The following is a 13,974-nucleotide window of genomic DNA, read 5'->3' on the forward strand; positions in this document are numbered from 1 at the left end:
TATATGACTCAAAGGGAAAGTGTTTGGGCTGCAGTACTAACTTCTCCCAACCTGTGAACTCTCTAAAGATCTTTGTGCCCAGGTCATTTTTTTAAAAAAATTTTTTTTAATTTTTATTTATTTATGATAGTCACAGAGAGAGAGAGAGAGGCAGAGACACAGGCAGAGGGAGAAGCAGGCACCATGCACTGGGAGCCCGATGTGGGATTCGATCCCAGGTCTCCAGGATCGCGCCCTGGGCCAAAGGCAGGAGCCAAACCGCTGCACCACCCAGGGATCCCTGTGCCCAGGTCTTATTTGGCCATCCCCAAACAAAAATTATTTACTAGTTCTATGCAGCTGTGAAAATCTTATCCACTTAGCTGCCTTAGTTCTGGCTCTCTGCCTTTTTCTCAGATTCTCATGATTCAGGGATCAAAATTGTTAGATACCCTGAGGAGAATAGGGTCTTCTGTTCCCTTCTCTGAGCTCTCTTCTTTTCCATTTGCTTCAGTGGCAATCAAACCTTTCCAATCAGATTTTTAAAAACTATACATAGTTTTTATAATTGTTCTGACTGAGTCAAATTGGTCTCCCATGACCTACTCCAACAAAATAATTTATAATGGGAAGTGTTCTAGCATTGATGCTCTAAGAAAAGGGAGGTGAGGGGCCTAGAGAGTGGAAGAAGCCTATCTAGAGTTTAGTCAAGCTGAGGAAAACTTTAAAGCTGACTTGGTCACAAGCTGACTCAAAACCTGTATGACATCATAGCAAAACTCCTTGGTCAATATGGAAATAAGAACATAATGACATCTCTATGGTAGTTCTATTTCCACACCCAATTTATGGAAGAAGAAACCCTTACTGAGGTAAGGTAAGTGACCTGACCTTGGTCACATAGCTAAGAAGTGAGAAACTTCTATCTTGAGATTCAGGAGCCTATTTTCCTGACCATTGTGCTACAGAGATGAAGTAGACCTTATCATGACATCATTTCCCTCCTTTACACCCTTTTTGTTTAACCTTGTGCTGCTTTCATCAAAGTCACTGTGTGTTGGGAAAACCTGAAAAATCTAGTCTACATTTCACTAATCTTTTACCCTTTAGTAGCAACCTTTAATTTCAACCATTACCACAGTTCAATGACACAGAATATTCAAAGGAAATATAAATCCTTTGTATATATTATTTAGTTCCAAAGTAAATGAGGCAGATTGGCATTTTCTAGTATTAGTGCTATCAGAACCATATTGTAGGCAGCTCCTTTCCGTCATGCCAACAAAAACAGTAACTATCCATTTTGATGAATAACAATATGTTAGCCTCTGTGCTAAGAGATTTACACCTTTTCTCAATGACCTTAATTATAGTCTCATGAGGTACTTCTTTCCTCTATTTTAAGAATTAGGAAATTGAGTTTTAGGGAGGCTTAGCAACTTGCACAAAGAGATCCAGTTTAATAATATTCATAAAGCATTAAAACTTGAATCTGAGATTTAATTCCATGTTAGCTTATTCCAGTGTTTGAGCTCAATGGCTTTCTCCTACTGCTCTGGTTCTGGGCCATACGTAGCTGCTGCTTCTTCCTCCTTTCCTCTCTTCCTTCTCTGGTCTTTCCTTCCCTCCTTCCACCTTCTTTCCTTCCTTGACAGCTTTTCTTTCTATCATTCAACTTTCTCATAAATGAACAAATCAGCATTTTGGGTAACAGACTTTCATATTTGAGCAATTTAAATCTTATATATTTATTAACGTAATGTATAATTTAGGAGCCTCCCTAAATGGGAGGCTTTCCCTTAGGTACTAACGGTAATTAAAAAGGGGGAAAAAAAAAAGTAAGATTTTTTTTTTTAGTTGGGAAAAAAATGTTTCTTTCATCACAGGCATAAATTTATGTAATTAAAATAAACAGCTTTTATGGTGTGTTTCATTGATGTGTGGTGGAGGATATCTATAATTAAAAGCATTCTTTAAATTATGTTCTACACCTTTAAAAAGATGCTTAGGAATCCCTGTTTCAATGTTTTTCCATCCTGGCTAGAGAATTACCTGAACATTTTATAAAAAGAAAAATTACAAATATCCAAGCCCCGCCACAGTATGATCAGGCATTTATGTTTAAAAAAAAAAATCCCATAACTGATTCTGATATATAGCCAAGCACTGAGAATCCCTGTCCAATTTTTTTGATTAACATTTTAACACATTGACCAGTTGAGCTTAAAAACCACAAAAAAGTATTTACTTTGCTTCTGTGCTATATAAATAACCATATTATGTTTCTGGATGTTCACCAAATATTTCAGTTCTCTCTTCTGGGTATCTGATTGGATTGTACTTCTCAGCTCCCTTGTGGCCAGGAGAAGCCATGTGCCTAATGAAATTGTACTTCTGGGCCAGAATATTTAATTACCAGTTTAGTTAGAGGTCTACTACTGAAAAAAAAAGAAAAGAAAAGAAAAGAAAAATGGTGACTACCAAACTACCATCAGCATCACCTGAACTCTTCTTAGACGCACAGTCTCAGACCCTGCCCAGATGTACTGAATCAGAATTGGTAGTTTCACAAGATCCCCAGGTGAACTTATGCAAATTCAAGTTTGAAAAGCACTGCTCTAGTTGTAGCATTTTCTGGCACAGAGACCAACAATATTTGAGATGCTGGCTAGAGTAGCAATGGTGGCCCATTTGTCAGCCTGGAGCTCTGAGTAACTCCAGTGGGCAAAGCTCTCTGCCAACTGGTGATAAGCATACAGCATGAGCTAAATCTTTGTATTTTAAGATGCTGTTGTGGCTACATTCTGCAGCACAACATATCCCATACTGACTAGACATCCTGAATGTCATTATAAGATGTATAGTGTCAAATTAAAATCAAAACACCTGTGAAAAATTTCAATTTAAACAAGATTTTTAAACACCAAATCAAAGATATATACTGATAGGAAATCCATTCAAGATTATCCAGAGACAGGACAGAAGAGGAACAGTACAAAAACCACACTAGAGGTGTACTAGACAGATTTTGGATTCATTCAGATCTTTGAGGAAATGGCTCTGAGTTGAGCCTGTAGTGAGCAGAGAAGAATGGCTGCCTCTGTTTCAATATTTGAAACTCTCTGGTATTAAATCCAAAGCCAAATTCAAGGGTGAGCAGTGGGGAGAGAAAGATTATCACAACTTGCCATATGGGCAGCTCTGTTTACTAAGCAAGGAAAAAAACAGGTGGGTGAAAAAGAGAGCAGGAAACAGAGAGAGAAGAGAGGAATAGAAATAGTAACAAAGGTTTCGGGCTTACCACAGCTTGCTCTTTTATTTCAAACCTAGAAAATAGCTCTGGGCATGCTTGCCTTGATGAACTGGAAAAGTTCCACACATTAAGGCCAGCAACCCTGACATAAGGCCATCTCGAGAATGAATACATCTTTTCGATGAAGGGCTAATCTTGCACAAACACATTGCAGGGCGTTTTCAGGTCCTCTAATGACCCCCAGACTCTCTCTTGCACCATATTGTTAATGGAGAGGATATTTGTGTTAAACATTGTGCAGATTAAACTGGTGGATTATTTTCCCTGCATTTTAAAAATATCATTCAGCCCTGTGGCCAGACCATTCCTGACTGAGGAATACAAAATGTAACTGAATTTTCCTTTGCCTCATTAATGGAAGCTTGAGAAAATTTAAAGGGGCTGTTCAACTTTCTTCCTTAAAACATGCCTATATTTTTCTTCCTAGGGAACCATAGGATATCAGAGCTTTAGAATGGAAAAATGACTACTGTGCACTAGATGCCAAGTTCATTTAGGTACTCATTTATGGAAAAAAAAAATGTGTGCATGCTCTCTATGTGCCAAACTCTATAATGGGAGCTGGTGATAAAGTGGGAAACAAGATCCACAAAGTCCTGTCTTTATGCAATTTACATTGGAGTATGACACTGTGTCCTCTCTATAAATGTAAGCCAAATACTTCCACCAGGAATGTTGACCGATATTTTGATTTTCTGGTAACTGTCATGAACTCATTCTGATTGGTAACATGGCATTTTGTAGTACACTAATTCCCATCTTACCCAATATATCAAAATATTTTTTCATTTTTGCATTTATTCTATTTTTTGACCATTTACCATTTCTTTTTAAATTTAAATTCAACTTTCCAACATAGAGTATAACACCTAGTACTCATCATATCCCATGCCCTCCTCAGTGCCTGTCACCGTTACTCCAACCTCCCACCTACCTCCCCTTCAGCAACCCTCTGTTGTTTCCCAGAGTCGAGTCTCTCATGGTTTGTCTTCCTCTCCAATTTTTCCCCATTCAGTTTTCCCCCGCTTCCCTTATGGTCCCTTTCACTATTTCTTATATTCCACATATGAGTGAAACCATATGATAACTGTCTTTCTCCATATTTAGCATTTCTTATAATACAACTTAGCCTCTGACAGTGCTGTTTTCCCAAAACCTCTGATTTCTCTGTAGTGTTTCCAAAGTAGTAGTTGAAACGCAACATGGTAACAAGAGATTTGTGTATCAGTTTTTGGCTTACACTGCTAATGTATGCCACACCCACAAAGTATGCCAATTACTGGCAATACCCAGAGGCAGTTTTGGGACCAAACCAAGAAGTCTATTACCCAGAGTGCTTTCAAAATCAGGCTCTAGGCTAGTGGGAAGGATTAATGTATTGATTGAGAAATTAAACAAGAGGTATAATCTATATATCTGTATAATTTATTATTGGGAAGAAGATAAGAAAATGGTTAGGGTGACCTAAATTGGTCAAGTCCCTGTTGGAAATTAATATTGTAAATACTGAGTGCTGAAGCATCAGATGATCCCTTGTAGCAGTTTTATTCATCCCACTGGACCTGGCTGTGTCTTTTCAGTCGTAAAACTGGGTGTTACAAAACAGCTATTGCCAAAATCTGAATGGGTATCATTGAGGTGCTTAAGAAGTCACCAATGCATCCATGATAACTTTGCTGCTTCCCTCACAACGCTATTGAGAGAATCAAGAGAAGATATTTGGAAAAGTGTTTCACAGTCCAGAAAGTACTTTACCTATGAGAAGTGGTAAATTCTCTACTGTTATCATTCTCTATTGTAATTATCAATGTGCTTGTTTTAAGGCAACCCAGACACTGAGATAACATAACTAGTATGTCACAAGGGCAATGTTCCCCCAGAAAAACACATTCTGATATTGTCAGTGCCATCATTCTGATGCATTTGTGGTAGGTAACTCTGACCTTTCATCTTCTCCAATGCTCTTGCCCTGCTGAGCTAAAATAGGGCAGTGTTCCTTTTTCCCTGCTTCTAGATGAAACTGCACACATGGGTTACAAATTGAGACCTATTTATGATGGAGAAAATAGGAGGGTGAAAATAGAGCGCTTATCAACTTGTCACAATATGAGGATGCTGGAAGGTTAAGTGTCATTCTCATGCTATCTTCAGAGGAAGAAAACTGATTTTCCTTTCAACAGATGTTAAAAGAAAAACTTCTAGGCTGTCACATATGACCCATATTTCTAGAACCTGGCCCAACTTGGCAACTGCAAGTCTTTGTGAACAGAGCCATCCAGAGGATAAAGTTTTGAAGGAAGCAGGTAGGACGGAATGGTGAGACATCAATGTAAAACCAGAGGACAAGAAAGTAAGTATACTAAGAAAACAGTCACAGAATTATTGTGCCAAGTTTAGCCAGGAACACTTACACTAACTGGAAATACAGAGGGCTATCTCTCAGTCTTTGTGCTTGTATATTCCCATGCATAACATACATATGCTGTCTTAGGTATTAGATTGACAGATTTATAAAAGAGTTTTGTCTAGAAAGTAATCCCAGGAATTGTGAGTTGGAAAGTATGAAGAGAAGAAAGCTTGCACAAGCTATGTTAGCCAGCTGAAAATTGCTATAAGCAACTGGGACTTCATAACTGGGACACCTCTGGGAGAAGATGTAGACCCATTTCTGTGTAATTCCCCACTAGGGGCAAATAAACTGGAACATTTATCCATCAATTTTCATTCATCTTAGTTGAAGGCTGCTCTCAAGGATGCTAATGTCCAGGACCCTTCACTTTCCATAGTCCTGCTAAGGACAACTCTACTATTACAATACTCTTCAGGAAGTGTCTGAATATTTTCAGGAAGAAGCAGTAAATGTGGGATCATGAGTACAGAGGGCACACGGACACAATATTAACAGTATCTGCTATGTACACCATTATCTTCAGACTCTGTGATGTTTATTTCTGATTCTTCTTACTTGAATCTGATCTTTATATTCTTATCCTTATCCCTTCCTCAAATACCTCCTGTGGAGGAACAGCTCAGGCTGTTATACAGGACAGGAAGGCATTTCTTTTTTATGGTCATCTTCCATCCAAGTATCTAGAATAGCACTATCCTGGGATGCCTGGGTGGCTCAGTGGTTGAGCGTCTGCCTTCAGCTCAGGGTGTGGTCCTGGGGTCCTGGGATAGACACACATCAGGCTCTCCACAGGGAGCCTGCTTCTCCCTCTGCCTACGTTTCTGCTTCTCTCACTCTTTCTCTCATGAATGGATGAATAGAGTCTTAAAAAAATAGCACTATCCAATAGAATATGAGTCACAAATACAAGCCACATATATAATATTAACTTTTCCAGTAACTTTAAGTAAAAACATGATATTTTAATACTATATTTTTAACCTAGTATATCTAAAATATTATTTCAACATGTAATCAACATAGAACTCTTAGGATATTTTATATTCTTTTTTTCCAAAGTCTTCGAAATAGATGTGTATTTTACACATATATCACATTTCTATGTTTTAGTGCTCAATAGCAGTAGGTTGCTAGAAGCTACCATACTGGACAGAGCAAGTCTAGAGCCTCTCCACCCTCCATCTGGAATAGGGGGTGCTTAGGAATGGAATGTCCTAATATATTGAAAGTTAGATCAACAAATCTTCAGAGACATAAACAGATCACATTGTGGCTGGATGTTAAGTGGGAGATGTGTTATAAATATCTAGTATAGTTTGTCATCAATTTGTAGGGCAGATATATAATAGGAACAAGGACCAGATATTCCTGCTTAGGCCCATCCTCTTAAACAATAACGACAATCTCAATAACCCTAGATCTGTTACTATTTAAGGATTCACACACAACTCCAGGAATGAGGATGGAGGGGGCGGGGAGGAGGGTGGAATCTTTCTTTGACTGAAATTAACTTTCCACATAAAAATATGTGTGGCCTCCTCCCCATGACTCACCTCTTGGTATTTATACTTTTGCGTAGTCCTCTTCCACATTGTATCAGAGTTGGTCTCTGTGACCAAGAGAATACAATATAAGTGATGGTACATCATTGCTGAAATCAGGTTACAAAAGAGATTTTTTTGCTATCTCTCTTACTGCTCACTCTAGAGGAACCCAGCTTCCATGATGAGAGAACAGTGTTCTGCACAGACCTATGTGACAAGGAACTGATGCCTGCCAACAGCCTCATGAATAACCCTGGGAGTGGATCTTGCAGTCCTGGTCAAGTCTTAAAGACATTAAGTTCAAGAAGCTCATGACACTCTGAGGCAGAACCACTAGCTCAGGCACTCCTAGGCTCTTGACCTTCAGAAACTGTGTGAAATAATCAGCATCAGTTGTTTGGCTGCTTTGAGTATTTTGTTACACAGCAATAAATAATACAATCTCCAGGAAAATGAGTTCAATTACAGACAAATGAAGAGAGTATATTTCCATGCTTACAGACTGAGATTTGTGTTCATTACAATCAGACTGAAAGGAATAAGCATGAGCCTGAGTTGGGAAGATAAGATCAAGATCATGCCAGGAAGAGAGTAGAAAATGAGGAACATTAGGGAAGGGAAAATGATAGTCCAGAATTTCCCCAAGCAGTGCAAAGATAACAAAAAACTTGTTTTTACTGTTTCTAGCCTACTATAAAAGCATAGGGTCAGGACTGATTTCTTAAGGAGAGGTACTAGGTATAAGAGTCACCCAAGTGTTATCCAGATCATCAACAATTACGGAGAAGAAAAGAAAAAAGAAAAAAAAAAAAGTCTTCCTCATGGTGTTCAGGACTAGTCCAGATTCTGAGACTACATAGCAGAGGCAACTGAAAATACAGTTATGCCCCCAATCTGGAATTTAGCTAGTAGTATTAAAGAAGGTTTTGGTTCTCTTGGGACCAACATTCTAGAATGTTAACTACATTTCTAAGGAAGGCAGGCCACTGGGCCTAGTTTACAGAATGCTTTATGCGAGCTTCATTTATCTTATTAAATAACATGTCTTTGCCATTCATTGATTAGATATACAAATCATTCATCCCCATATGGAATTACAAAGGAATTTAGAGTCAAAATCCAGCCTTGTGCTGCCTGTGGTTGTCAAGGTAACAAACACCTTAATTCCAAGCAACCAGACCTCTGCAGACTATTTTGAAGCCACTCTAAGTATTAGCCACTCTTCCACCTCCCACTTCATGTACGAGTTTCTAGAGGCATTCTCAGGAGAGCTAATCAAGATATTAAGTTTATCCACAGACAGCCAGAGCGCTGATACCTTGTAGCAAGTTAGAAGAAATAAATATGATTTTCTTTGTGTACCACCCACCTCAGATGCCACATTCCTTAGGGCCAGGTAGAAGCCCCTCCTGCTGTCAGGGCTGGTTACAGCAGCTGTTTTTGGGTCAGCAACTGAAGGAAAGAGATCAGGAATATGGGGATGCAGATTCTATTTGCCCCTTCATATTGAACACAGTGATGATTACAGATGGCATCATTTTCTTAATTCCTTACAATAGGGTCAAACACTTTTAAGTTTTATCGTATGTTTCACACATTATCTTATACAAAAATATGGATATTGTCATGCTCATTTTAAAGATGAAGAAGTTAGGGCTTGGTGTGTGGTTCCATTCTTACCAAGGACAGGTAACTGTTAAGTGACAGCACCTGGACAGGAACTCACGTCAGTCTGACATCAGGGGTTGTACTCATATCCTCTGTGATTCTTCTCACTGCCACCTCACCACTCCCTGCGCTTGAGTCCCTCCCTTCTTATTTCCTTTCTCCCCATGGCCACAAGAACAGTATTAAAAATATTTATAACCAGCATGGTGTGAGAGTTGGTGAGTCAGCTGAGATGTCTGACATAGTTAGTGCAGGGAAGGATCCTGTAGGCCCCTGGAGAGCCAGAGAGATGTTGGCTATTTAGCTTACTGGAAGGACTATGAAGATTGAATCAGGATGCTCAGGAGCTCAGGACAGCTCCTACTTGCCAACTGTTACACAGTCCTTTTAATACTTCAATAGGAGGCGTGGTAATACTGATACAGACCAGCTAAGTATCAGCAATGATTGGCTGAACAAATTAATAGCAAGATAGAACTCGGATCTTACAAAGGAATGTTTTGCTCTAGACTTTCAACCTGAAAAAATGTAGAAGAGTTTGTTCATTGGGTAAGAATACATGTTTAGTCTCTCACATAGGGACTTGTAACAGCAGCCCTAAGAATACGATACACCTAAGATGCCTAGTGGTTTTACCAGCATAACCCTAGATCCCTTGGAGCTGAAAACCTCTGCATTTAATAGTAGAAAATTATAAATAAGTCAATCTTCTTCGCTGGTTTCTCATATTGTACTTTGAAAGATAACGTGTGCAATCTGCTCACTGAAGAAAATTTTAAAAATGAATAGAATTGGCGCTTTTAGAGTCAGTTTCATACTTCAGGCATAAATATTTTAGTTACTGCTTTAGTGCTTTAGTGGTTTAGCCAATGTCTTGCCATTTTTGTCATGATTCTCTGATGACCAAATAGTAGTGTGGTGTTCATTTGACAACCACAGGGGAAAAGGGAAAAGAGTGGAAGAATATGCCAGAGGACTGGAGATTCCAGGACGGCACTGAGGAGAGCTTCTAGAGTTAACCCACAGTGTCAGGCAAATGAGCACCATTAACAAGCCATTTGAGAAAGTGAGTAGGTGCATTTCCTTAAATAACACAATTAAAAAGTTCTGTATCATTAGTAATAACCTAAAAAAAAAAACCTTCATTATATTTAATGTACCAGTAGGAATATCTTCAAAAGCATTTTTTATTTACTTAAATAGCTATGAAGCAGTAAATAAAAGACAAAAAACAGGTAAAAGTAACTTTAAAATATCTGTAAATAAAATAACTAAAGCATATTTGTGGTTTAGAGGTTTCTATGTAATAAAACAGTATTTAATGCCCAATAGTAAATATTTCTGTAAGAGGACTTTGCTGGTAAATGGACAATTCAGGCTGACCAAGGAAATGAAAATACGCATTATTTCTTTGGGGACCTTCTGTCTCCGTTGAACACAAAAACACCCATTGAGACACAAGAGTTAATACTATGCCAGACATTTTATTAACTGACTTTTAAATTTTTAGTTGAATCATGAATTTTAACTTTTGAGTTCCTTCCTTCTTTCCTTCCCTTTATTATTATATTATTATTTTTTAGAATGAGTCTTATATCGTCACTGCTGCTATTCCTGCCACCATCTCCAAAGAACCTTGGATTGCTACGATATTTACAGAGAAAATCACCTTGGACACTCTACCTATCTCAGCCTGAAGATCATGAAGCTGGTGGATGCTGGCAGTGATAAACTGAACTATTACTGCCAGCTCACATCCTCTTTTCTGGGCAACTTTGCAATTCCTCCCACAAAAATAAAAACTGTACTTCCTTGACCTTTGAGTTCAGAGGCAGACTTGTTGGGGCCAAAGGAAGGTGGGCATCAGTGACAGTGTGCTGGTTCCTCAGCTAGGCATTCAGAGGCCTCATCAGTTCCCAGTTTGCTCTCAGCCTCCTATTATCGCCATGAAAGCAGCTTCTTCTGGATGACTGCTCCCACTTCAGCTTGGGCATGGGCTAACCATGCAAGGAGCAGAGCCAGTCGAGCATGCGTAGCCAGCTCCAGGGCCAGAGGGAGGACCCTGCAGCCAAATTCAGCCTAGATTAGTTTTCACCCACCCCTTGCTGCCCCAGCACATGATATATGAGAGAAGTGAATGCTTATTTATGTGATTTGAATACTCTACAGTCACTTTTTACATAAAAAAAATGTTGTCAGTAATTAATTGATACCCCGGAAATGGCCTTTTAGTAGAGTTAAGGAGAAGTGGTTGGTGGTATCTCAAATGACCTCCATTTTCTTCCTGATATAATCTTGCCGGTGTTGCTGTCTATTCAAATCATGAAAATCAAAACTTCTTATATGGCAAGAATAGCATCAGCAATGATAACCTATGGCTCAGGGTATGCTAGCAAATAAAAATCATTAAAACAAACAAACAAACAAACTCTTTTGAGACTTAAAACTAAGTTAACCAAAACTGTAATAGCTCATTTAACGGATTTGTATTACCATTTCATTTTTTAAGGTAATAGACATACTATCACAATACTTTTAAAAGAAATATCTAGATTTAAATAAAAAGGGCCACTACAATACAGTAATTAGAGAGGGCTGCCTCACTTAAATATTCATATTCTTCAGCTTGATCTAATCAAAATAAAAATTCATTTTCTTGGGAGAGTCCATTAGGGAACAAAGTAAGTAAAATTTCTCTCTAAATATTAAATGCATGCAGTTTACCACAAGTAATGCAGTGATGCACATAATTCATGCACAAGCCTTGCTTGTGAGAACTATGCAAATTTGTTTTGAGTCTAAATGCTTCAAACAGTTCTTTTACATTATATTGTGGAATACACAAGTTGAAATTTTATATATCACATGCACATACAGACATGGCTCTGTCTTCCCTGAGAATGAAAATAACACAACCTGCCAAAAAATGCTTTGTATCTTAGGGAAAGTTTCTAAAGAAGAAAAATAGCAGAGCTCTCAAATTTCTTCACTGTAGAAAGAGGTTAATGCAGTTCCAGACAGAGGTCAATGCATTGATCAGTGCTGCTTCAAACAAGAAGGCAGGTCTTTTCACAGTGTTTACAATACATCTCAAAATTATCAAAACATTGTCAGTTTCACCTTGCTTTTTTTGGTTCATTAAGCAAAAATTTCTCTTTTGGAAATCTGCCGCAACACAGTAATTGCTGATAAATAATTCCATGTAAATCTTCATCAAATATGTTTATTTTAATTGCACCCAAGAACTTTTAAAATAAATACCATATAAAGTACTTCCACATTTTGTAGATACCACATAAAAATGAAGGACTATGCATCCGATTAATTGGAATTGAGACTTTATAGAAATTTAAGAGTGTGTGGGAAAGACAAGGATATTTCACTTCCTCATTTCTCATTCACTGGAAAGACTGTTTTTTAGTAAATATTGGAATGTCACCATTCTGCCTTCTTACCACACAAGGAGCAAAAGAACAAAACCCTTATCACTATTTCACATTATTGACTGATATAACTGAGTCAAATACCACTGTCTTTCTTTTCAAGATGATTTTCACCCATCACCTACTGTCTCTGCTTTCAGTAACCATCCATCCATTCATTTTTTTTCATTCAACAAATATTTATTCAACACTCACTATTTTCCAGGCACTGGATAGGAAGCAGTTTACAAAAAACAGACATGGCCTGAATCCTCTTGGAATTTACATTCTGACAGAGGAGATGTGTGCTAAGCACATAGATAGGGTGATAAATCATTTCAAAGAGTAATTAGTGCTGTGAAGGCAAAAAAAAAAAAAAAATGGGTGCCCTGAAAGAGAATAAGTAAGGCCAATCCTAGAAGAACTGATATTTAAGCTGAGACCTAAAAAATGCAAAAGGACTGGCCTTTGAAGGAAGTCTTCAGACAGTAGAGAGTGCACATGCACAGACTCTGTAGCAAGAGAGAAACTTGGTGCTACCTCTGAAATTTCGGAAAGATTTCTTCTGCACCTTCATTTCATTCTTAGGTCATGGCACTTTAGACTTTTATTTTCTCTTAATATATATATTCTGTTTTCAAAGGTGCTTGAGGGCAAAGAACTAGTTTAGAGCCATTTTTATCACCCATCATAAACTATCATGTATTCCAGGGTCACAAATTTAAATCCCTCTAGGGTTTACACTGGAAGAAAGTTGATGAGGAATAATCATTTTACTCTTAACCCAGAGAACAGGAATTTTTGTTTTCCCCCTGAACCAGTCAGGCTTCAGTAAGGAAAACAGAAGGCATTCTATGTATTCTGAGTATAATATAGCTGCTCTGAACCTCAAACCTATAGTCCGATCCAAGCATCTATCTCCTATTCCCTCTGCATCTTCCCTCTATCTTCTCAATCTCACTGGTGCCTCTATGAATCAGATCAGAATCTGTGATGATATAGAGATTATAATAGGGATTATATCTGGATTCTATGTAGTGGGCTGCATCTCTTCCACATTACACTTTGCCAACTGAGCATCCACATTTACCATTTTAAACATAGACTTACAAATAACAAAATCAACATCCTTCTTCTATCTAGCGTGATGCAAGTCTTCCTTGATCAACCAAATACCAGCCCACCTCTTCCCCAAAACTGAGATATAAATTCCATTATGTCGCTGTATTCATCTTTGGGTAATATTCTTTTTCCAATACAGTCATAATCTCACTTTGTTATCACATAACTTAAAGATTAAATGTATAGCATGAATTGCTGTTAATATTAACACAGCTTATAATAGTAGGGGGAGGAAAATGGTTAATATATAAACAATATAATTACAAAACAAGAAAAATATTAATAGATTCTACAATCTCCATTTCTGCAAGTAGCCACATGGTTGTAATTCCTGTCTCTGCTGCCCATTCTGTGATTTCTTTGTCTTAAGCTTGCACCTCAGTTGACTGGGATTCTTTACTTTTTGGGGTGACACAAAATCATTCGTGAAACATCTGAGGTATTATTGGCCTTACCTATAATTGGTTGTAGTTTAACTTTTCACACAAAGTATCCTGAAGAATCTCCTGACTTCCA

The 13,974-nt window shown here is 38.0% G+C and overlaps 2 long non-coding RNA genes across 2 annotated transcripts; one reads left to right on the plus strand and one right to left on the minus strand.

Moving 5' to 3' along the window:
* Positions 1-4,696: 4,696 nt before the first annotated feature.
* Positions 4,697-8,187, minus strand: LOC125752095 (uncharacterized). The gene is made up of 3 exons (XR_003130061.3): positions 7,998-8,187; positions 7,256-7,311; positions 4,697-4,985 (listed from the first exon to the last, which is right to left on the minus strand). It is a non-coding gene; the product is annotated as an uncharacterized LOC125752095 (long non-coding RNA).
* Positions 8,136-11,020, plus strand: LOC118350258 (uncharacterized). The gene is made up of 3 exons (XR_004803704.2): positions 8,136-8,394; positions 9,854-9,980; positions 10,498-11,020. It is a non-coding gene; the product is annotated as an uncharacterized LOC118350258 (long non-coding RNA).
* Positions 11,021-13,974: the final 2,954 nt, after the last annotated feature.

The sequence above is a fragment of the Canis lupus genome, chromosome 11, assembly GCF_003254725.2.
Source record: "Canis lupus dingo isolate Sandy chromosome 11, ASM325472v2, whole genome shotgun sequence".
In the NCBI taxonomy this organism is placed as follows: domain Eukaryota; kingdom Metazoa; phylum Chordata; class Mammalia; order Carnivora; family Canidae; genus Canis; species Canis lupus.